Here is a 26,174-nt window from a genome sequence, read left to right on the forward strand (position 1 = left end):
GTTTAACATTGGAACATTGGTCATTACATCGATGGGAAAATCGCAGTTGTCCTCCACCTGGAGGACTGGAGTGCGGAAGAGAGCCAGGAGGTGAGCCTGGAGGAGATCTTGGGGAGCTGGTGAGGCAAGTGGAGATCGGGGCAGCAGGAAGACTTTCCTGAGAAGGGCACCTAGAGCCACTGGGGGCTCACAGGGGTGTCTGGGCAGTGACTCTGTAGCTGACCCTTGGAAGTGCATTGTGGGTGAAATGGAATCCAGAATGTGGACAGGGAGAGAGTTGAGGGGACTGTTGTGAAAACCCAGGATGAGAGGACAGTGAGGGGTGAAGTTAGAGTGGAGATGCAGACAGGAGAGCAGAATCTAGCTCTCCTTTTGTTGTAGAATATGGGTGCTGGCGGTGATGGGTGAGGTGCCTGGATGTCCCAAGAGACTCCATGTGTGGGACTGGGGATTTAGATGAGTGATTATAGCAGAAATAAAAGAGCAAATCTGTCATTATAGCTCCTCCGTACTTTCCCCCATGTGCTGGGAAAGGTTTCTATACATTGTTTTTAAATCTTTTTTATTGGCTCATGTTTATTGACCACCACAGTGAAACCAGATTGTCAAAGCCATGGGTTTTGGTATCCACCAGAGTTCAGGAAGAAACCAATCCTGCTTGTGCATGGAGATAAAGGAGAAGCTAATGCCCAGGCCAAGCCTTATGAAAACATTTCCCTCTGACAGGCAAATTTGGGTATTGTATTTGGAACACACCACACGAAAATGATATTACTGCTGTTTGAAGAAGGCTTCCGAGTTGTCATACACACTTCCAACCTCATCCATGCTGACTGGCACCAGAAAACTCAGGGACTATGGTTGAGCCCCTTATGCCCATGAATTGTCCATTGAACCCACACAACTGGAGAATCAACAACACATTTTAAAGCTGATCTCATCATCTACTTGATGACTTATAATGCTCCTTCACTCAAGGAGTGGACAGATATCATCCACAAGCATGATCTCTCCAAAACTGATGTTTATCTTTTTGGATATACCCCAGGACATTTTCAAGGAAGTCAGAAAGATAATTTTCTGGGACATTATGCTAAGAAAGCTTCTGAAAGAGCATGCCTCTCTTAAAGGACAGTCTTGGCCGATAGTAGGTCAGTTTTCAAGCGTTAGGTCTATGAGGGCTGATGACTCGAAATGGTTGTGTTCTGAGTTTAAAGAAAGCTTGGTGACGCTGGAGAAGGAAAGCTGAACCCCAGGGAGAAGTGCTGTTCCTCTTCATCTGATCTATCCTTCTGTGGAAAATGTGTGAACCAGCTTAGATTGATATCCAGCTGAGGGCTTTCTTCCGTATAACATCCAGACAGCTGAAAAACAGAATTGACTCCATTCTTATTTTCATAAATGGTTGGCTGATACATCTGGCCACAGCAATGCTATGCCACATATTAAAACATATATGAGACCCTCTCCAGACTTCAAATTGCTTGGTTCCTTGACACAAGAGAAAATCTGTACAAGGCTGCCTGGAGAACATTAGAGAAGAGCACCCAGCTGCTGATCCATTCCTATGAGCTTGGAGTCCTTTTCCTGCTGTCAGCCTGGATAGCTTCAAAGTAAAACAGAAATTCTTCTCAGGGAGCAAGGAGCCAGCGGCCGCATTTCCTGTGCCATTCGACCTGTCTCCAGAACTGTATGGAAGTAAAGATTGGCCATGGATTTGGAATATTCCTTATACCAAAGCACCAGATACACATGGGAATATATGGGTTCCCTCCTGAGAATCTTAAAGCACTTGAAATGTAGGTGTAAGACATCAAGCCCCAAATAATAGATATTCTTATTTGTACTGGATGTTCACCCTTAAAGTTTTATATACACCCCTAACAAAACTCTGCATAGCTCACTCTTGTGAACATGGATGCTGGTTATACTTTTAATGGTCATTAACAGTGTCATTAAAAAATCTATTTTCTAAGCTTTGGAATGAAAGCTATCAAACTCGACAATGTTGAGTATAGACAAAGTCATCCTCAAAGTGATATATGGAATTTCATGATGGTGTTCGCTCTTCCGAAGCGAAGATTGACTATGTATGTTGTACTCCATCCATTCTGAAAGGCACTTTTTATTCATCCAAAACTTGTCAGGGGAAGAATGTGATCATTTGCTTATCACCCAGCCCTCTGCTTCCTAAGTGTTGTCTCAGGGTTGCTGGACGTGAGTTTGAGATGTTCCTGGCCTCTGTCATTGAGGTCAGTGTGGCTACCCTTCAGACGTACCTAATCCAGTCCTACTGCCTCTCATTGTCCTGCAGCTTCATGAGGCTTTTTATCCTGGCACCATACTGGCTGCCTCTCTGCTTACAGATGGGTCCTGCCATTTCCTCACCCATTCCCCAGAATGGAGGGGTGTCTCTTTCATCCCCCCAAGTTTCCAGAAAAGACTGCTCACAGAACCATATAAAAGCCCAAGTACCTTACTTGCAAGAAACCTTGAAAGGTAACCTCAAAAGCAAGAAAACTGAGGCCCAGAAAGGTTCAGGATGTCCCCACATCACAGCTGGTTTGGGTCAAAGCTGTGAATGTACATATATCCTTCATACTTCGGAATCACGTTCTCCTAAGATTACATAGACTTTCTCTTCTACATGAAACTGATCTCCAGTTTGTCTCCAGCCTCTTTATCTTACAACTTTTAAGAGTGTTGAATATTAATTTTGAAAGATTTCTGAAGATACCTTTTCAGACTGGTCCTCAGGCCTAAGATTTTCACCTTAGGACATGGCAGGGCAGAGCAGGGGTGCTGTCATAGAGAAGTCTGGGAAGACAGCTAGCTGCAGGCCCTTCACCTTTCTCCTGTCACAAACTCTGCTTTACTTATTCTATATTTTGGGATTCCATAAAGGATATTATCTGGGATTATGTGTGTTTATATGTGTTCGTGCTGCTTGAAAAAAAGATGAAAAGCCCCTGGGGAAAAATGTCTAAAGAAATCCAATTAAATGTGAAAATATTTTATGCAGTGAGAGTTGCACTTCTCCTCAAATTTAAACTATGATGTTCAATTTAAAAAATTCACAGAGAGAATGGCAAGGCACATCAAGGACAATAGTCTCAGAACAGGGACACCTGGGTGGCTCAGTCAGTTAAGTGGGTGCCTTTGGCTCGGCTCAATATCCCAGGTTCCCAGAATTGAGTCCGGCATCAGGTTCCTTGCTCAGCAGGAAGCCTGTTTTGCCCTCTGTCTGCCCTTCCCCCTGCTTGTGCCCTCTTTCTCTGACAAATAAATAAATAAAATCTTTTAAAAACATCGTCTCAGAACGTGTAGTTCAAGGCAGAAACTAAACATGTGGGAGAGCCAAGATGTCCATCGAGAGATGACTGGATAAAGAAGATGATATATACACAATGGAATATTATTCAGCCATCAAGAAATGAATACTCATCATTTACATCGACTTGGATGAAACTGGAAGGTATTATGCTGACTGAAATAAATCAACCAGAGGAAGACAATTACCATATGATCTCACTGATATGTGGAATTTAAGAAACAAAACAGAGGATCATAAGGGAAGAGAGGAAAAAATAAGACAAAACCAGAGAGGGAAACAAACCATAAGAGACTCTTAATCATAGGGTTGCTGAAAGGGAGGGGGGTGAGGGATGGGGTGATGGACAATAGAGAGGGCATGTGATGTAATGAGCACTGGGTATTTTTTTCTTTTTTCTTTCTTTATTTTTTATTATTATGTTATGTTAATCACCATACATTACATCGTTAGTTTTTGATGTAGTGTTCCATGATTCATTGTTTGCATATAACACCCAGTGCTCCATGCAGAACGTGCCCTCTTTAATACCCATCACAAGGCTAACCTATCCTCCCAACCCCCTCCCCTCTAGAACCCTCAGTTTGTTTTTCAGAGTCCATAGACTCTCATGGGTCATCTCCCCTCCAATTTTCTGCCCTTCATTCTTCCCCTCCTGCTTTCTTCTTCTCCTTCTTCTTCTTCTTCTTCTTCTTCTTCTTCTTCTTCTTCTTCTTCTTCTTCTTCTTCTTCTTCTTCTTCTTTCTTCTTCTTCCTCTTTTTAACATATAATGTATTATTTGTTTCAGAGGTACAGATCTGTGATTCAACAGTCTTGCACAATTCACAGCGCTCACCATAGCACATATCCTCCCCCATGTCTATCACCCAGCCACCCCATCCCTCCACCCCCCACCACTCCAGCAACCCTCAATTTGTTTCCTGAGATTAGGAATTCCTCATATTGGGGCGCCTGGGTGGCTCAGTCATTAAGTGTCTGCCTTTGGCTCAGGTCATGATCCTGGGGTCCTGGGATCGAGCCCTGCAACAGGCTCCCTGCTTGGCAGAAAGCCTCCTTCTCCTCTCCCACTCCCCCTGCTTGTGTTCTCTCTCTTGCTGTGTCTCTGTCAAATTAGCCTCAGGGAGACCGTCCTTGTGTTCCTGATGTAGAGTCTCTGCAATAGAAGCATGGTCAGCAGCTACATCCAACTGGGTAGCACCGGGCACCGTTTCCTTCTTTGTTCTTGCCTGTCTAGCATGGCATTCCCCGGATAACCAAATCCACTGTCACCGAACAGCTAGGGTTCGGCTTTGGTCAGGGCCACATCAAGGGCTAGCGTTTGGCTTACAGTCCTTACGATTTTCGAGGCCCATCCATGGCAGAGCATAGTTGTCGAGTGATGGCTGACTGGAGGTCTGTCATTAAGAATAAGCCTAAGGCTTCGGGTTTAGCCAGGGGGATGCTCATTGTTTGGGCTGAGTGTCCGGTTTTTCTCTCCAAGAGCTGCTGTGCAGCAACAACCGTGCTTGTGCGTGCTCCAGTGTCCTACTGCGTTCCTGACCGAATGTCTCTCATTGCTCAGGTGACCCAAATCCAGCGCTCCCTCAGAGCTAGGTTTCAATCACTGACAGTTCCCCGGCCAGGGCTAAGGTTTCACGTTAGGGTCTAGAAGCGGGGTGTCGTCTATCCGATGACACGGTGAAGACGACCCCTGAAGCCTGAGAAGACGTTGAGTGTTAGGGTGAAGCGTAGGGTCAGGGCTTGGTCTCATTGATCAGGCCGCTGTGGATCCCGGGGCCAGTGTTCGCAGGCATCGTGCTGTTAGACCGCCGCCCCCCCCCTTGTGGTTACTCATGGCATGAGTCCTTTCTACATTCCTGGACATTTGTCCTGTGTACCCCTGGATTCCAATTCCCATCACTCTTTGAGACTTAGAATTTGGACCCAGGGAGGGAAAGAGCCCTGCCCAAGGTAGGGTGAGAAGCCGGGAGATGGTAAGCACCAGAGAGAGGGCATTGCGGAGAAATGCCCCGAGCCTCAGGTCAGTTCAGGGCTAGCATGAGCGTGAGCATCTGAGTTCCAGTTTGACGTCAGGAGGTGCTCCTTGTGTTCCTGATATATAGTGTCCTCAATAGAATCATGGTGAGCAGCAGCATTCACCATCCATGTGGGCAAGTCGCAAGGTTTCTTCCTTTTTCCTGCATTTTAAGCTTGCTGTTGCTCTGGGGTCCTAAATCCACTGCAGCCTCACTAAAAGGCTCCAGGTCTTGGCAGTGCCACATCCAGGGTTAGGTTTGAGTTATAGGCCCAGGACTTTAGGGGATAATTGCTTGGAAGTTCACAGTCCTGTCCTGCAGCTGATTGGAGGCCTGGCATGAGGGCAAGCCTCAGGTTTTGGGTTTGGCCAGGGGAATGCTCCGTGTTTCTGCTGAGTTTCCGGCTTTTCTCTCCCAAAGCTGTTGGGCCGCAACAACCAAGCTTGCGTGTGCTATGGTGTCCTACTGCCTTCCTGACTGATGCTCTGGCATTGGTGATGTGAACCAAATGCTCTGCTCCCTCAGGCTCGTTTTTGGGCAGAGTCATTGCCTCACGCAAGGTTAGGATTAATGGTTATTGTAGCGGAGCTGGAAGGGGCCTACCTCGTGGCACTGTGGAGACTGCCCAAAGGCCTGAGTCGAGGGCGAGGTTTAGGGGGAAGCGCAGGGTTAGGGTTTGATCCCATCAACTAGGCGCGTGGTGGATCGATGGGCTGGTTTCCCCCCCGCATCATGCTATTAGGGCCACCTTGGTGGTTACCCGTGGCATGAGTCCTTTCTGCATTCGTGGAGCATGTGTACCGCGCCCCCCCCCCGCCCCTTTGTATCACAAATCCTGCTCTTATTCAGGCTTAGAGTTTGAGCGACGGAGGGCCTGTGTCATGGTAACGGTTACGGTGAGAATCAGGGAGACGGTAGGCACGTTTCAGATGGCTGTACGGACAAGTGCCCCGAGCGCTGACTCGAAGGCAACATTAAATGGCCGAGCATCTTGTTTCCCGTTGGTCCTCGGGTAGGTGCTCTCTGTGTCCCTGATGTACAGTGTCAGTCCCTAGAATCCTGGGCAGCGAGCAGCAACGTCCAGCAGGGTGGAAAGTCGCACAGTTTCCTTCTGAATCTTGCCTTTTGAGCCTGCTATTGCCCAAGTGTCCAAAACCCATTGCAGCCTCACCGAAAGGATTCGGGTCTTGTCGGTGCCACATCCAGGGTATGGTTTGAGTTATAGGCCTGAGGACCTTAGGGGATAGGTGCATGGAAGTGCAGTGTCTTGGCCGGCAGCTGACTGGAAGGCTAATGTGAGGGCGAGCCTCAGGCCTCGGGTTTGTCCAGGGGAATGCTCACTGGTTCGCTGAGTTTCTGGTTCGAAACCTGATGGGCAGCTCCATCGAGGCTGCATGGGGCCTGGTATCCTACTGTGCCACTGACTGCATACCATTGCTTAGGTGAGCCAAATCCAGTGCTCCCTTATGGCTAGGTTTCAATCACTGTCAGTTCCCCAACCAGGGCGTGGTGTAGTATTCGTGTCTGGAAGCCGGAAGGGCTCCACCTGATGACAATGTGGAGACGGTCCCTGAAACCTGAGCCGACGGTGAGCATCAGGTTGAAGCACAGGGTTGAGGCTTGGTCTCATTCACCAGGCCGTTTTGGATCCCAGGGCAGGTGTTCACCAGCATCGTGCTATTAGGCCCCACTGGTGGTTACCCGTGGCATGAGTTCTTTCTGCATTCCTGCACATTTATCCCTTCTCCCCTTTGTGCTATTGCCGTCGTTCTTCAGATGTAGAATTTGGACCCAGGGAGGGAAAGGTGCCTGCTCAACGATGCGTGAGCAGCCGGGAGACGGTAAGCACCTAAGCGACATCAGTGCGTGGAATAGCCCCGAGGGTCACGTGAGTTCAGTGTTAGTTTAACGAGAACATATGTCTTCCCTTTTGGCCCTAGGGAGATGCTCCTTGATTTCCTGATATGTATTTTCTTCCAAAGAATCATGGTCAGCAGCAACATCCACTAGTGTGGCAGGTCGTAGGTTTTGCATCTTTGTGCTTGCATTTTAAGTTTGCAATTGCTCATGTGTCCAAAATCCATTGTAGGCTCGCAGAAACGCTTCGGTAAGGTGGGTATTACATCCAACATTCAGGCTTGACTTACACGGCCTTCAGCAGCAGACTGAGACATACCCAGAACACATTTTGGACGCACTTGGAGGGCCCTCATGCATGCACAAAGCAGAAGGCTTCCACCCTCGGCAAGGGCTATCTTAGCAGAGACACAGATGCTCTAGGGTGTGGTTTTTTTGAGGTAGGTGGTTGGCTTTCGGCCTGCACACACACACGGAGCCACGCGACCAGCCTCATGGGACAAGGGGAGCGAGAGCTGCCTTCTGCACGATCCTGTTTCTCCCTCGGTTTCACGGATGGGACCCGTTCCCTGGGCTCTCATGCATGAACACTCTTACCACTGTGCCTCCAGCTTCAAGAAGAGCAATGTTAGCCAGAGTTTGGTAACTCTCCAGCTGGGATTCTTTGTGATAGTGGGCGGGGACCTCGGCACCCAGGCCCACAGGGTACAGAAGTGCTAACCTCCTAAGACAAGAGCTGAGTCGAGAGCCGCCTTACTTACAACAGGCCTCTGTGTCGGTCAGGGTCACGTCTAGGTCCCGTTGCTCATGCTCCCACAAAAACACACAACAGAGGACGTTTTCGCTCAGGAAGGGCGTTCTTGGCCGAGGCACGGGGCTCTCTGCCGCTTTGTTCCTTTGCGCTAGGTGGCCGGCCCTTGGGACTAAACGCACACAGGGGGCAGACGACCTCGCTTCGCGAAAGGGGGGTTGAGTCGAGAGGTGCCTTGGGTCCAGTGTTTCTTTCTCCCTTGGAATTCTGCTGGGACCCGCTCCCCAGGTTGGCACACAAGCACAGTTGAAAATGTGGCCACCCTGTGGAGGGGCGATGTGCGTGGAAGCTGGGCCTCCTTACAGGCTTGTTTCTTCCAAGTCAGGGTTGGGCCCTGAGCATTCCAGACACACGCGGAGCAGTAGTGTTAGCTTCAGGGAGCAAGAGCTGAGCCGAGAGGGGCCCTCTGCCCTGGCCTGCTTCTCCCTCGCTCTGACGAATGGGACCCATTCCCTAGGCTCTCGCCCACGGTACACCGTACACGGCCTCCTCCCTCAGAGAGGGCGGCAGTCGCTAAAGCACGGTTTCTCTACACTGTTGCTGCTTCCAGTTAGCGCCCTAGCAGTTCGACTTGCCTGCTAAAGTGGGGCCGCGGGCCTGGCTTCCTGAAACGGGTGGGGAGCCGTGTTCTGCCTTCTGCCGTGCCCCGAGTCTCACCCAGAACACCGCTTTGGACTCACTGGCGGGGCCCTCATGCACGCACACAGCAGAAGGCTTCCACCTTCGGCAACGGCTAGCTTAGCTGAGGTCCGGGTTCTCTACAGTGTGGTTCCTTCGGGGTAGGTGGTGGGCTTTCGGCCTGCACGCACACACGGGGCAAACGGTACCAGCCCCAGAGACGAGAGCAGAGTTGAGAGGTGTCTATGGCACCGGCCTTTTTCTCCCTCGGGTTTATGTAGGGAGGCCGTTGCCCGGAATTCCCAGCCACAGCACAAGGGGTATGGCTTCCTGCTGGCAAGTGATCGGCCGGAGCTAAAGCACGGTTTCCCCCACAGGGCTGTCCTTTCGAGGGAGGCGCCCGGAGCTTGGGCCTCCATGCGCCCATGCAGGAGGAGTGCTGGCTTTGTGAAACTCAAGCCGATTCGAGGGGCGCCTCTGCACGAAGCCGTTTCTCTCACCCAGTGATCGAAGGCATCGTTTCCCAGGCTCTCACGCACACCCGCTGGGAAGTGCTTCCACCGCCCGGAAGAGGGACGCTATCCACCACACGGTCCCTCTACACTGCCATTTCTTCGGGTTGGTACACTAGTGATTAGACTGCCAGGCCAAGTGGGGCCGCAGTGCTGGCTCTCCTGAAGACAAGCGGCGAGTCGTCTTCTGCCTTCTGCCCCATCCTGAGTCTCACTCAGCATATGGTTTCAGGAGCCCTTGCAAGTGCTCTCATGCACGCTCATGGCCAATCGCCTCCAGTCTCAGGGAAGGCTACTGAAGCGGCAGAACGGGGTTCTCCACAGTGTTGCCTTTTCGAGGGAGGTGGCTGCCTTTCAGCCTGCACGCACACACGGGGCCTCGCGACCAGCCTCATGGGACAAGAGGGGAGCGAGAGCTGCCTTCTGCACGATCCTGTTTCTCCCTCGGTTTCATGGATGGGAACCGTTCCCCGGGCTCTCATGCACGAACACTCTTACCACTGTGCCTCCAGCTCCAAGAACAGCAATGTTAGCCAGAGTTCGGTAACTCTCCAGCTGGGATTCTTTGTGATAGTGGGCGGGGACCTCGGCACCCAGGCCGACAGGGTACAGCAGTGCAAACCTCCTAAGACAAGAGGTCAGTCAAGAGCAGCCTCTCATTCTGAAGGAAGAATGCAGAGTTCTTGGTGCCAGGGCTCCCAGGTCGAGGCCATGGTTTCCCTTTCCCCAAGCCCACAGTTGTTTCTCATTCCTGGGAATGAAAATTGGGATACGAGGAGATGGGCCTAGTCACCTCAATCAAAACATGATGTCTCATTGCATCTTTAACAAACACATTTGGCCCAGCATATACCCACTTCCACCCTCTTGCTCTTTTTCTGCCGAGGTTCACCCTGTGGGCCTTCTCCTCCAGTGTCTCAGAGCAATAGCCTGTTCATTCAGCTAGAGGATCTGGAAGATTCTTTGTGACTGTGGGGACGGGTTGGCCAGAGAGCCCCCTGGAAATGCTGTGCAGAAGTATGTTGGCCTGAGGAGGCCTAAGGCATTGGAAGCTTGCAAGCAGTGAATGTCTGTGCATAGGCTTGGCCAGAGGAATCATTTTTGCAGAAGGGGAAAAAATTAGATGTCTCATTACAGATTTAGCTCACTTAAAATGGCCCTGCTTATATACATTCCTGTAGTCTCGCAGAATGTCTATCTAGCTCTTGGTTCACATTCCAACTGGAAGGTGCTTTTCCTCACAGCAGCGCCTAGGGATTCCTGGGGAGTTCCCTGGCCCTCTTATCCCTGAGCTTGTTGTGTGGCTGCCTTGGGGAAGTGTGTAGACCGGTAGCAAAGGCACCTCCCTCCCTGGCTCTGTGAGATGTTTCCGTTCTGGAGAACCTAGTTCGAAAAAGCGTTCAAAGGAATGGAAACAGACAGAGAGGGAAGCGGACTGTCCTAGAGTTGAGAATAGACCAATGTTGAGACTAAAATACCTAGCAAAATCTGTTAGTTTCCGGGATAGGAAAGGCCTGTTGGCTTTGGCAATGGGAAACCTCCAGGGCCTTCCCCTGGGAGCCAAAGAAGCAACAGGCCTTCATTCTTCCTTTGTAAAGAGCGGGAAATCATCTGGAATCGGATGTCACTCTTGCTGCCCTTCTGTCTGTGGCGGGGAGGGGGACACAAAAAAACCAGAAACACTTTAGTGTTAGCAGACTGGTTCTCCCAGCTCATGATGCATTTGGAAGTAGCCTTTGGAGGAGCATTCCTGGCACGAGCTCTTTTTAGACTGAAGAGGTCCCGGAGCATAAGGCACATGGGTCAACTGTCTGCTCTTCCGAACGAAGGCATCTCTGGCAGCCAGGGGAGGGAGACAAGCTGGCTGTCAACCACAGCTATTCAAAGATCGGGACAAGTACCAAGCACTCAGGGGCAGAAGGGGAAACTTTCCTTTCAGCTCTCAGACACATTGCTCTCCCCTAGCACAGGATCTCAATGGGAATTTGCCACCAACACTGGGTGTTTGGTGGACACATGGCTTGTGAGATGCCACCCAGAGTATTCCTCCCTGTGAAACAACGTAGCTACCAAAACGGCAAGAGGATGGGATGGCTTCAAGGAAAACCAAAGATCAACACTTCCAATGGGAATGAAAGTTATGTGGGAGTGAGGTGTCTAACTTCACCTCCCCTTGCCCCAGAAATGGAGGCAAGCTCCCTCCCAAATCCTCTGGCCATGCCTACACCCAATCTTTTGAGCTTTCCCCTGGGAGAGGGAAGCTTCTGACATTGGAGGTTTTCCACCATTTCCATCAGTGCCTTGAGGCAGCAGTGATTCAGAGGAAACAGGTTGCAACTCCCAGCTGCGGATTAAATGTTTGGAATGTGTGTTTGGCGCATTATGCCTTGAAGAAAGCTTTTTCTGCCCTGAACAGGCCCTAGAGCATAGTAGGCCGTGCCCGACCCATCTGTTCTTGAGAATGAAGGGATCTCAAACAGCCAGGAGCCAGTATGGCAAGCTAGACCCCCATCTCTGTGCGTCTTCAGCTGGCCAAGTACCAAGAGCTCAGGGCCAGAGGGGCAAACTTTGCTTTCAAAGAGTAGACTCTGTCTTATCTTAGGACAGGTCCAGAGTGGGAACTCACCACCAATCCCTGGGTGCTCTCAAGGTGAGTCACAACACCTTGGCCCATGAAATGCCCGAAGCCTTGGTTCAACAAACAGGCAAGGAAATGGGAAACACTACAAAGAGTGCCAGTGTCCCATGTTAACCGCAAATGGGACACATAGTGACTAGCACACTCTCCTAACAGGTTGGCAGGTTTGGGAATAAGAATCAGCTGTGGACTTGGGTTAGGGGAAACTGCCATGTGCCACACCAGGAAAGCTTTAGCTCGAGGCCTGTCTTCGTCCTCCATAAAGGAAAGGGATGCTTCTGGTGCTGGCTGTTATTTGCCCTTTTCCATCAGTGGTTAGAGGTAGCAGTGATTCAGGGCTAGCCTGTTGGTTGCGCCACCTGACGACCAGGTATTGGGAACTGTTTCTTGGTGCCGTATTCCTTGAAAAATTTTGTTTCTGCTCTGACCAGCTCCAGGAACACACTGCCCTTGTGGTTTTGGTCTATTCTTCAAAATGAAGACATCTCAATCATCCAGGGAATGGAGGGAAGCCGGCTAGCCATCACGGGACTTAGCTGGCCAAGATCCAAATGCTCAGGAGCAGGAGCGCCATACTTCCCTTAGGACGTCAGCTCTTGCTTAGCACGGGATCACGCTTGGAACTGGCCACCCATCCCTGGGTGCTGGCTGCGTGTGGGACAGCACAATGGCCTCTGATGGCGACCCAAGTTCTTGTTAGAGCAAAGGGCAAGGGGGGCGCCTGCGTGGCTCAGTCAGTTAAGCGTCTGCCTTCGGCCAGCTCAGGATCACAAGGTCCTGGGATCGAACCCTGCTTTGGAAATGCACGTTGGTACAGCCGCTTTGGGAAACAATGTGGAGCTTCCTCAGAAAATTAAAAACAGAGCTACCTTTTGACCCAGCAATTGCTCTACTGGGTATTTGCCCCAAGACACAGGTGTATTGAAAAGAAAGGCCACATGCACCCCAATGTTTATAGCAGCACGGTCCACAAGAGTCAACCCGTGGAAAGAGCCAAGATTCCCTTCAACAGATGAATGGAGAAAGATGACGTGGTCCATCTCTACAAGGGAATAATACTCAGCCATCAGAAAGGATGAATACCCAACTTTTGCATCAACATCGATGGGGCTGGGGGAGAGCATGCTAAATGAAATTGGCCAAGCAGAGAATGCCAATATCATAGGGCTTCACAGATTTGTGGAACATAAGAATAGCATGGAGGGCATTAGGAGAAGGAAGGGAAAAATGAAGGGGGGCAAATCGGAGCAGGAGACGAACCATGAGAGAGTACGGACTCCAAGAAATGGAGAGTTTTAGAGGGGAGGGGTGGATGGATGAATTAACCCAGTGGTGGGTATTAAGGAGAGCACGTATCGCATAGAGCACTGGGTGTTCTAGGAAAACAAGGAACCAGGGAACCCAGATCCAAAACGAATGATGTACTGTATGGTGACTAACAATACATTTATTAAAAGAACAGGAAAACGCTTCTCTCTTCATGACACAAGATGGTAGTTGAAATATGCATTCCCTCACAGCGTGATATCTGAGAGTTCAGTAGGTGGCACCTTCCTTTGTCTTCCACGCATACATTTGTAAGCATCCTCTCTTCCTGAAACGAGAAAGCTTCATGAAAAAAAAAAAAACAGGATTTCAAACCACGAAGGTTGTCTACTAAACTCACAACCCCAGAGCAACTAAAGGAAATATACCTCTGTTCTATCCTGACCTCACGTGAGCCTTGGGATCATCTCACAAGATTGAGATTGAGATTTCACTCCAAATCTCATGAGATCTCATGGAATTTGGGCCAGATTTCACTCCACATCGCCTGAGGTCACAGTGAGATCGGGCGAGATTTCACTACAATTCTGGTGAGATAGCATGGACTTTGGGCGAGATTTCCCTGCAAAGCTTGTGAGATCTCTTGAATTTGGGTGAGATTTTACTCCCAGTCTGGTGAGATCTCATCCAAACCTTGGGGACGTGAGTGCCCATCTCATGAGATCTCATGCATATTGAGCGAGATTTCAATCTAAATCTCATGAGATCTCATGGATATCGGGTGAGATTTTAATCCAAATCTCATGAGATCTCATCCAATCCCTCAGACCTCAGTTCAAATCTCATGAAATCTCATGGACTTTTGGCGAGAGTTCAATCAAATCTCATGAGGTATCAATGACATGGGCGAGATGTCACTCCAAATCTTGTGAGACATCAGGGACCTTGGGCGGGATTTCACTCCAACTATCGTGAGATCTCTTGGAATTCTAGAATATTTTACTCCAAGTCTCGTGAGATCTCATCCAAACCTTGGAGACTTTAGTCAAATTCTCGTGAGTTCTCATGGATATTGAGCGAGATTTCAATTGAAATCCCACGAGATCGCATGGGCATCAGGTGAGATTTTATTCCGAATCTCGTGAGATCTCATCCAAATCTTGCAGACCTCAGTCCAAATATCTTGAGATCTCATGGACATTGGTCGATATTTCACTCCAAATCTCGTGAGGTCACAATGACATTGGGAGAGATTTCACTACAAATCTCGTGAGATATCAGCGAACTTGGGCGAGGTTTCAATCCAAACCTCGTGAGGTCTCAGTGACATCGGGTGAGGTTTCACTCAAATCTCGTGAGCTAAAAGGGACCTAGGGCGAGATTTCACTCCAACTCTCGTGAGAGCCTTTGGAATTCGGGGATCATTTCCTCCAAGTCTCATGAGATCTCATCCATTCCTTGGAGACTTCAGTCCACATCTCGTGAGATCTCAGGATATTGAGGGAGAATTCACTCTATATCTCATGAGAAATCATGGACATCAGGCGAGATTAGTCCACATCTCGTTAGATCGTATGGACATCGCATGAGAATTCATTCCAAATCTCGTGATATGTCATGGACATTGGATGAGAGTTCACTCCAACTATCGTGTGGTCTCAATGACCTCAGGCAGATTTCACTCCAAATCTCGTGAGATATCAGGGAGGACCGTGGGCAAGCTTTCAATCTAAATGTCATGAGATCTCATGGACATCGGGCGAGGTTTGCCAGCAAATCTCCTGAGATCTCATGGACATCGGTTCAAATCTCGTGAGGTACCAATGACATCGGGCGAGATTTCATTACAAATCTCGTGAGATATCAGGGACATGGGCGAGATTTCACTCCAACTCTCGTGAAGTCTCTTGTTCTTTGGGAGAGATTTTACTCCAAGTCTTGTGAGATCTCATTCAAACCTTGGAGACGTCAGTGCCAATCTCATGAGATCTCATGGCTATTGATGGAGATGTAATCTAAATCTCGTGAGATCTCAAGGACATCAGGCGAGATTTTCCACCAATCTTTCCTCCAAATCTTGGGAGATCTCATGGACATCGGGTAAGATAGCTCTCCAAAACTCGTGAGATAATGGTCCTTGGGCGAGATTTCACTCCAAATCTCCTCAGGTCACAATGACATCGGGTGAGATTTCACTGCAAATCTCGAGAGATATCAGGGACCTTGGGAAAGATTTCACTCCCAATCTCGTGAGATATCAGGGACCTTGGGCGAGATTTCACTCTCAATCTTGTGAGATCTCTTGGATTCGAGTGAGATTTTACTCCAAATCTCGTGAGATCCAAACCAAACCTTGGGGAGTTCAGTCCAAATCTCCTGAGATCTCCTGGACATTGGGAGAGAATTCAATCCAAATCTCGTGGGGTCTCATGTTATCGGACGAGACTTCACACCAATTCTCGTGAGATCTCATGGACATTGGGTGAGATTTCACTCCAAATCTCCTGAGGTCACAATGACTTGGGCGAGAATTCAGTACAAATCTCGTCAGATTTCAGCGAACTTGGGCGAAATATCCATCCAAATCTCGTGAGGTCTCAATGATATCGGGCGAGATTTCACTACACTCTCGTGAGATAAAAGGGACCTTGGGTGAGATTTCACTCCAAATCTCCTGAGATCTCTTGGACTTCGGGCAATATTTTACTGCAAGTCTCCTGAGATCTCAACCATACCTTGGAGACGTCAGTGCGAATCTCGTGAGATCTCATGGATATTGAGTGACGATTCAATGTAAATCTCGTGAGATCTCATGGACATTGGGTGAGTTTTCACTCCAAGTCTCGTGAGATCTCATGGATATTGGGCGAGACTGCACTCCCAATCTACGGAGGTTCCAATGACATCAGGCGTGATTTCCACAAATCTCGTGAGTTATCAGGGACCTTGCTCGAGATTTCAGTCCTAATCTCATGAGTTCTCAACGATATTGGGTGAGATTTCATTACAAATCTTGTGAGATATTAGGGAACTTGTGCGAGATTTCACTCCAACTCTGGTGAGGTCTCTTGTTCTTTGGGCAAGGGTTTCCTCCAAGTCTTGTGAGATCTCATCCAACCTTGGAGACGTCAGTGCCAATCGTGGGAGATCTCAAAGGTATTGAGGGAGATTTAATATAAATCCGGTGAGATCTCATGGACATTGGGCGATATTTCACTGCAAATCTCCTGAGGTCACAATCACATTGGGCGAAATTTCACCACAAATCTCATGAGATATCAGCGACCTCGGGCGAGATTTCAATCCAAATATCGGGACGTCTCAATGACATTGGGTGACAGTCCACGAAACTCTCATGAGATAAAAGGGACCTAGGGCGAGATTTCACTCCAACTCTCGTGAGATCTCTGGGAATTCGCGGATATTTTACTCCAAGTCTCGTGAGATCTCATCCAATCCTTGGAGACTTCAGTACAAATCTCGTGAGATCTCCGGATATGGAGTGAGCTATCAGGGATCGTGGGCAAGATTTCACTACACGTCTCGTGAGATATCAGGGACCTTGCATGATATTTAACTCCAAATCTCGTGAGGTACCAATGAGATCTCGCCCAGGGACTTTGGGTGACAATTCACTACAAATCTCGTCAGATATCAGGGACCTTGGGCGAGATTTCACTCCAACTCTCATGAGGACTCTTGGACGTTGAGCAAGATTTGCTTCCACGTCTCGGAGATCTCATCCAAACCTTGGCGAATTCGTTCCAAATCTCGTGAGATCTCATGGATATGGAGCGAAATTTCAATCTACATCTCGTGAGATCTCATGACTTCAGGAGCGATTTTACTTCAAATCTCGTGGGAGCTCACGGATATCGGGTGAGATTTCTCTCCAAATCTCATGAGAACATGGGCATTGGGCGAGATTTCACTCCAAATCTCTTGAGGTCACAATGACATGGGGCGAGATTTCACTATAATTCTCTTGAGCTATCAGGGGTTTGGGCAAGATTTCACTACAAATCTCGTGAGATATCAGGGACCTTGCGTGTGATATTTCACTCCAAATCTCGTGAGGTACCTCTGACATGGGTCGAGAATTCAATATAAATCTCTTGAGATATCAGGAACCTTGGTTGAGATTTTACTGCAACTCTCGTGAGATCTCTTGGAATTGGTGGTATTTTACTCCAAGTCTCATGAGATCTCATCCAGACCTTGGAGACTTCAGTTCAAATCTTGTGAGATCTCATGGATATTGAGCGAGATTTCAATCTATATCTCGTGAGACCTCATGGCCCTCAGGCGAGAATTTACTCCAAATTTCGTGAAATCTCATGGACATCGGGTGAGATTTCACTCCAAATATCTTGGGATCTCATGGACAATGGTGAGATTTCAATCCAAATCTCGTGAGGTCTCCATGATATCGGACGAGACTTCACACCAATTCTCGTGAGATCTCACGGCCATCGGTTGAGATTTCATTCCAAATCTCCCAAGGTCACAATGACTTGGGCGAGATTTCAGTACAAACCTCGTCAGATTTCAGCGAACTTGGGCGTAATATCAATCCAAATCTCGTGAGGTCTCAATGATATCGGGCGAGATGTTACTACACTCTCGTGAGATGAAAGGGTCCTTGGGCGAGATTTCACTGCAACTCTCGTGAGATCTCTTGGAATTCGGGGATATTTTCCTCCAAGGCTCGTGAGAGCTCATCCAAACCTTGGAGACTTCCGTCCAAATCTCGTGCGATCTCATGGATATTGAGTGAGATTTCAATCGAAATCTCATGAAATCTCATGGACATCGGGTGAGTTTTACTCCAAATCTCGTGAGATCTCATCCAAAACATGCAGACCTCAGTCCAAATCTCGTGAGATCTCATGGACATTGGGCGAGATTTCAATCCAAATCTCGTGAGGTCTCCATGACATCGGGTGAGATTTCACTCCAAATCGTGTGAGTTCTCTTGAACTTTGGGCAAGATTTTACTCCAATTCTCCTGAGATCTCATCCATACCTTGGAGACGTCAGTGCCAATCTTGTGAGATCTCATGGATATTGAGCGTTATTTCAATCTAAACCATTTGAGATCTCATAGATATGGGCCGAGAGTTTACTCCAAATCTCATGAGATCGCCTGGACATTACGTGAAATTCCACTCCAACTCTCCTGAGGTCACAATGACATCGGGCGAGATTTCAGTACAAATCTCGTGAGATATCAGGGACCTTGGGCGAGAATTCACTCCAAATATTGTCAGATATCAGGGACCTTGGGCGGGGTTTCACTCTAAATCTCGTGAGATCTCTTGGAATTCAGGCGAGATTTACTCCAAGTCTCGTGAGCTCTTTTCCAATTGGGAGACCTCAGTCCAAATCTCTTGAGATCTCATGGACAAGAGGTGAGATTTCACACTAAATTTTGGGACACTCTAAATCTGTCGAGACACTCTAAATCTCATGCTCATTGGGCGAGATTTTACTCCGAAACTCATGAGAGGTCATGGACATCGGGCGAGAATTCCCTCCAAATCCCGTGAGATGGTCTAGACTTCAGGCGAGATTTTCCTCCACATCTCGTGAGATCTCATGGACCTTGGGTGAGATTTCAATCCAAATCGTGAGATCTCTTGGACCATGGTTGAGACTTGAGTCCAAGTCTCATGAGATTTCACCCAAACCTGGGAGACTTCAGTGCCAATCTCGTGAGATCTCATGGATATGGAGTGAGATTTCACTCTAAATCTCGTGAGATCTCATGGCCATCGGGCGAGATTTTACTCCACATCTCGTGAGATCTCATCACATCTTGGAGACCTCCGTCCAAATCTCGTGAGATGTCCTAGGTATTGCGAGAGATTTCACTGTAAATCTCGGGAGATCTCATGGACATCGGTTGAGATTTTACTTGCAATTTCTTGAGATTTCCTGGACATCGGGTGAGAGCTCATTCCAAATCTCGTTAGATCTCATGGACATCGGGGGCTTATTCACTCCTAAACTCGTGAGATGTCATAGAAGTCGGGTGAGATTTGCCTCCAAATCTCGTGTGATCTCTTCCAAATCTCACAGGAACAGGAACCAGCAATTGTGGTCTAGGGCTCACACCTGTTGAAAGGGAAGCTAAATAGCACGACAGAGGTGTTGGGTATTAAGAAGGGCAGGTGTTGACATGATCACCGAGTATTATCGGCAACGAAGGAATCATTGTTGAGCACTACGACAGAATCCTAGGATGTTCTATATGCTGTATAACTGAAAAAAAAAAAACCAATAAAAAATAAAAAGTAAACCGATGAGCCTAAGGGAAATGGAAGGAATAATCAAATAACACGAAACCAGAGAGGAAGAGAAACCGTAAGAGATCCGTTTCTCTCGGAAACAAAGTGAGGGTTGCTGAAAGCAAGGTGGGTGAGGACTGGGGAAATTGGGGAATGGGCATTAAGGAGAGTACTTGTAATTAGCACTGCGTACTATACGCAACCGATGAATCGCTAAATTCTACCCCTGATCCTAGTAACGCGCTCTAGGTTAAATTGGTTGTATTTAAATTTGATTTCTTAGAAGAAATCTGTTAACATTTGGAGTCCCGAGGCACTTGAATTTGCCCAACGGAGGGTGTGTATATATAGGCTCTGCCATGGGTATTAAGAAGGAGCTCTCCTTATTTCTGGGCTGAAAGAAAATGAAGTTGCACCTCTCATTCGTGGACTTGTCCCATTTTCTTTTCAATTGTGGATTTTTGGCCATACATCCAGACATTTCCAAAACCTTGTGGAATTCGTAAGTTTAGCTTTACATTCAAGGAGGCAGGGGCTTTTCCTCCCATAGGCAGTACCCAGGGATTGTTGGAAAGTTCACATCCTCGTCCTGTGCAAGGAGAGATTCTCAGGGTCTGATATTCTAAAGGAAGATTACCCTATTGCTCCTGAGTTGCTTCTGAGCTCTAGGGGCATAAGCCTGCTGAATGTTAGCCAGCTTATCGTTCTGCCCTAGATGACTGAGGTGCCATTATGCTGAAGATTAGAAAAGAAGCACCACAGTAAGGGCCCTTTCAAGGAATACTACAACAAAGGCCTGCTTTCGAACACTTGTACATCAGCCAAGAAGACAAAACCGTCACCCTCATTTGCTTCTGTGGCTATCTATGCACGGTAAGGGCCATTTGAAAAACAGAAAACAAAACCAAGGGCAGATTCTCCGCTTGCTGAAGGAGGAATGCCGGCCTCTTCATGACATGGATCCCAAGGGCAGGGCAGGAACGTTGACCTTGGCCCAAGGCCACAGGTGTACGATTTCCCTGCAGCAGACTGCTTGCCAGCTGACTGAGCTTTCTTCACATTATCCCATTCTCATTGCTAATGAAGAACTTTAGCCTTCCATGCCTCATTGTCCACCCTTTAGCTCTTTTTTCAATCTACGTTTGCCCTGGACATCATTCAGATGCAGTGTCTCAGAGTAAGAGACTCTATTTAATCAGGTCCAGCTAAGTCCTTGTGACTGTGGGAGAGATTGGGGCACCTTGCCCCGTGGAACGGGCTTTAAGAACTATGGGGTCCTCAGAGGGAAAGACATTTGCCAGTGCCCTGCGAGTAATGTTTCTGGGTAGGCTTGGCCCCAGGTTTTTAGAGGGTCTGGGCCTCATTTCTTGTGTAAAAGTAAATGAACTGACCCATCTCATTCCCAGATGTATCCCAATCCCAATTTTATTGTCAAATATCGGCCTTCACTGGAATCCTTTCCATGCACTTGCCGATTCTTTTAAAAATTTAGAGCTGGTTTATGGACCGCGAGGAAAGAATTCTACCCATGTAGCCAGCACCCAAGGAGTGGTCGTGAGTTCCTACTGCAGTCCTGTGCTTAGTCAGCCTCTCCTTATCTGTTAGCCCAAAGGGAAGGAAAGGTGGCTCTTCTCTCCTTAACATTGAGATGCCCTCCTTTTGAGGAACAGAAAGTTCACCCCTATGCTGCATCCTGGAGCATCTGTTGAGTTCTGGAAATGCCCTTTCAAGGATTATACCACCAAAGCTTGCAACCAAAACCTTGAGCATCAGCTGGGAGTCCCATTAGTATAGCTGAATGACTGCAGCCTCCATCCATTCATGGGAAGGGCAAAACAACAACAACCACAACAACCACCACCGCCACAACGACACTACCACCAAGTTTCGCTCTCATTCGGAAGGAAGAATGCAGAGTTCTTGGTGACAGGGCTCCCAGGTCTAGGCCATGGTTTCCCTTTCCCCAAGCCCACCGTTGTTTCTCATTCCTGGGAATGCAAATTGGGTTGCGAGGAGATGGGCCTAGTCAACTCAATCAGAACAGGATGTCTCATCATATCTCTAAGAAACACATTTGGCCCAGGATATACCCACTTCCACCCTTTTGCTCTTTTTCTGCCAAGGTTCACCCTGTGGCCATCTTCTCCAGTGTCTCAGAGCAATAGCCTGTTCATTCAGCTAGAGGATCTAGAAGATTCTTTGTGACTGTGGGGACGGGTTGGCCACAGAGCACCCTGGAAATGCTGTTCAGAACTATGTTGGCCTGAGGAGGCCTAAGGCATTGGAGGCTTGCAAGCAGTGAATGTCTGTGTGTAGGCTTGGCCTGAGGACTCATTTCTTGTGGAAGGGGAAAAAATTAGATGTCTCATTACAGATTTAGCTCACTTAAAATGGCCCTGCTTATAAACATTCCTGTAGGCTCTCAGATTGTCTATGTAGCTCTTGGTTCACATTCCAACTGGAAGGTGCTTTTCCTCGCAACAGCGCCGAGGGATTCCTGGGGCGTTCCCTGGCCCTCTTATCCCTGAGTTTGTTGTGTGGCTGCCTTTGGTATGTGTGTAGAGCCGTCGCAAAGGCACCTCCCTCCCTGGCTCTGTGAGATGCTTTCGTTCTGGAGAACCTAGTTCGAAAAAGCGTTCAAAGGAATGGAAACAGACAGAGAGGCAATGCGGACATTCCTAGAGTTGAGAATAGACCAATGTTGAGACTAAAATACCTAGCAAAATCTGTTAGTTTCCGGGATAGGAAAGGCCTGTTGGCTTTGGCAATGGGAAACCTCCAGGGCCTCCCCCTGGGAGCCAAAGAAGCAAGAGGCCTTCATTCTTCCTTCCTAAAGAGCGGGAAAACTTCTGGAATCAGATGTCACCCCTGCTGCCTTTCCGTCTGTGGTGGGGAGGGGGGACACAAAATAACCAGAAACGCTTTAGTGTTAGCAGACTGGTTTTCCCAGTTGATGATGTATTTGGTAGTAGCCATTGCAGGAGCATTCTTGGCACGAGCTCTTTTTAGAACGAAAAGGTCCCTGAGAATACCGCACATGTGTCAACTGTCTGCCCATCTGAACGAAGGCATCTCTGGCAGCCAGGGGAGGGAGACAAGCTGGCTGCCAACCACAGCATTTCAAAGATCAGGACAAGATCCAAGCACGCCGGGGCAGAAGGGGAACCTTTCCTTTTGGCTCTCAGACACATTGCTCTCCCCTAGCCCAGGATCTCAATGGGAACTTGCCACCACCCCTGGGTGTTTGGTGGACACACGGCTTGTGAGATGCCACCCAGAGTATTCCTCCATGTGAAACAATGTAGCTACCAAAACGGCAAGAGGATGGGATGGCTTCAAGGAAAACCAAAGCTCAACACTTCCAGTGGGAATGAAATTTATGTGGGAGTGAGGTGTCTAACTTTAGCTCCCCTTGCCCCAGAAATGGAGGCAAGCTCCCTCCCAAATCCGCTGGCCATGCCTACACCCAATCTTTTGTGTTTTCCCCAAGGAGAGGGAAGCTTCTAACATTGGGTTTTTCAGCCATTTCCATCAGTGCCTTGAGGCAGCAGTGATTCAGGGGTAACAGGCTGCAACTCCCAGCTGCGGATCAAATGTTTCGAATGGGTGTTTGGAGCATTATTCCTTGAAGAAAGCTATTTCTGCCCTGAACACGTCCTAGAGCATAGTACGCCGTGCCCAAGCCATCTGATCTTGAGAAAGAAGGCATCTCAAACAGCCAGGAGACAGTAGGGCAAGCTAGACCCCCATCTCTGTGCATCTTCAGCTGGCCATTTACCAAGTGCTCAGGGCCAGAAGGTAAACTTTTCTTTCAAATAGTAAACACTGATTGTCTTATCTTAGGACAGGTTCAGAGTGGGAACTCACCACCAAACCCTGGGTGCTCTAAAGTTGAGTCACAACACCTTGGCCTATGAAGAAGCCCGAAGCCCTTTTTCGACAAACAGGAAGGCCATTGGAAACACTACAAAGAGTGCCAGAGTCCCATGTCAACCGCAAATTGGACACATAGTGACTAGCACACTCTCCTAACAGGTTGGCAGTTTTGGGACGAAAAATCAGCTGGACTTGCGTTAAGGGAGACGGCCATGTGCCACCCCAGGATAGCTTTAGCTAGAGGCCTGTCTTCCTCCTCCATAAAGGGAACGGACGCTTTTGGTGCTGACTGTTATTTGCCTTTATTCATCAGTGGGTAGATGTAGCAGTGATTCAGGGCTAGCCTGTTGGTTCTGCCACCTGACGACCAAGTATTGGGAACTGTTTCTTGGTACTGTATTCCTTGAAAAATTTTGTTTCTGCACTGACCAGCTCCAGGAACACGCTGTCCTTGTGGTGATGGTCTGTTCTTCAAAATGAAGACGTCTCAATCATCCAGGGCATGGAGGGAAGCCGGCTAGCCATCACGGCACTAAGCTGGCCAAGATCCAAGTGCCCAGGAACAGGAGGGCCATACTTCCCTTAGGACGTCAGTTCTTGCTTAGCAAGGGATCACGTTTGGAACTGGCCACCCGTCCCTGAGTGATGGCTATATGTGGGGCAGCACAATGGCCTCTGATGTCAACCCAAGATCTTCGTAGAACAAAGGTAAGGGGGGCGCATGCGTGGCTCACTCGCCTAAGCGTCTGCTTTCGACTCAGTTCATGATCACAAGGTCCTGGGATCGAACCCTGCTTTGGAAATGCACGTTGGTAGAGCCGCTTTGGGAAACAGTGTGGAGCTTTCTCAGAAAATTAAAATCAGTGCTACTTTATGACCCAGGAAATTGCTCTACGGCGTATTAGCCCAAAGACATGGGTGTAGTGAAAAGAAGGGCCACATGCACCCCAATGTTCCTAGCAGCAATGTCCACAACAGACAAACCATGGAAAGAGCTGAGATTCCCTTCAACAAATGAATGGAGAAAGATGATGTGGTCCATCTCTACAAGGGAATATTACTCAGCCATCTGAAAGATGAATCCCCAAGTTTTGCATCAACATCGATGGGGCTGGGGGAGAGCATGCTAAATTAATTTGGCCAAGCAGAGAAAGCCAATAGCATAGGGCTTCATGGATTTGTGGAACATAAGGAATAGTATGGAGGGCATTAGGAGACGGAAGGGAAAAATGAAGGGGCGCAAATCGGGACGGGAGACGAACCTTGAGAGGGTACGGACTCTGAGAAATAGAGAGTTTTAGAAGGAAGGTGTGGATGGATGAGGTAACCCAGTGGTGCATATTAAGGAGGGCCTGTATCACATGGAGCACTGGGTGTTCTAGGAAAACGAGGAACTAGGGAACCCAGATCCAAAACGAATGATGTAATCTATGGTGACTAAGTATACAATTTATTAAAAGAACAAGAAAGCGCGTCTCTCTTCATGACACAAGATGGTAGTTGAAATATGCATTCTCCCACAGTGTGATATCTGAGAATTAAGTAGGTGGCACCTTCCTTTGGCTTCCTCGCATACATTTTTAAGAATCCTATCTTCCTGAAACGAGAATGCTTCATGAAAAAAAAAAATAGGAATTCAAACCACGATGTTTGGCTACTAAACTCACAACCCCAGAGCAACTAAATGAAAGATACCTCTGTCCTATCCCGACCATACGTGAGCCTTGGGATCATCTCACGAGATTGAGATTTAGATTGCACTCCAAATCTCATGAGATCTCATGGAATTGGGGCTAGATTTCACTCCACGTCGCCTTAGGTCACAACGAGATTGGGCGAGATTTCAACAATTCTCCTGACATAGCAGGGAACTTGGGTGAGATTACCCTGCAAAGCTTGTGAGATCTCTGGACTTTCGGCGGGATTTTACTCCCAGCCTTGTGAGATCTCATCGAAAAGTTGGAGACGTCAGTGCCCATCTCATGAGATCTCATGCATATTGAGTGAGATTTCAATCACAATCTCGTGAGATCTCATGGACATCGGGTGAGATTTTACTCCTAATCTCGTGAGATCTCATCCAATCCCTGTTGACCTCAGTCCAAATCTCGTGAAATCTCATGGCCTTTGCGCGAGAGTTCAATCAAATCTCATGAGGTATCAGTGACACGGGCGAGATGTCAATACAAATCTCGTGAGATATCAGGGACCTTGGGCGAGATTTCACTCCAACTATCCTGAGATCTCTTGGAATTCTAGAATATTTTACTCCAAGTCTCGTGAGATCTCATCCAAACCTTGGAGACTTTAGTCAAAATCTCGTGAGATCTCATGTATATTGAGCGAGATTTCAATCGAAATTGCACGAGATCGCATGGGCATCGGGTGAGATTTTATTCCGAATCTCGTGAGATCTCATCCAAAACTTGCAGACCTCAGTCCAAATCTCTTGAGATCTCATGGACATTGGTCTAGATTCACTCCAAATCTCGTGAGGTCCCAATGACATTGGGAGAGATTTCACTACAAATCTCGTGAGATATCAGCGAACTTGGGCGAGATTTCCATCCAAAGCTCGTGAGGTCTCAATGACATCGGGTGAGGTTTCACTCAACTCTCGTGAGCTAAAAGGGACCTAGGGGGAGATTTCACTCCAACTCTCGTGAGAGCCTTTGGAATTCGGGGATCATTGCCTCCAAGTCTCGTGAGATCTCATCCAATCCTTGGAGACTTCAGTCCAAATCTCGTGAGATCTCAGGACATTGAGGGAGAATTCACTCTATATCTCGTGAGAAATTATGGACATCAGGCGAGATTAGTCCACATCTCGTTAGATCGTATGGACATCGCGTGAGAAGTCCTTCCAAATCTCGTGATATGTCATGGACATTGGACGAGATTTCACCCAAATATCGTGTGGTCTCAATGACCTCGGGCAGATTTCACTCCAAATCTCGTG

At 48.2% G+C, this 26,174-nt stretch overlaps 1 pseudogene; it reads left to right on the plus strand.

The window, feature by feature from the left end:
- Nucleotides 1-400: 400 nt before the first annotated feature.
- LOC112826396 (tyrosyl-DNA phosphodiesterase 1 pseudogene) lies at nucleotides 401-1,778 on the plus strand (annotated as a pseudogene).
- Nucleotides 1,779-26,174: the final 24,396 nt, after the last annotated feature.

This window comes from Callorhinus ursinus, unplaced genomic scaffold (genome assembly GCF_003265705.2).
Source record: "Callorhinus ursinus isolate GAN/ISIS: 27379988/994484 unplaced genomic scaffold, GSC_fseal_2.0 scaffold212, whole genome shotgun sequence".
In the NCBI taxonomy this organism is placed as follows: Eukaryota; Metazoa; Chordata; class Mammalia; order Carnivora; family Otariidae; genus Callorhinus; species Callorhinus ursinus.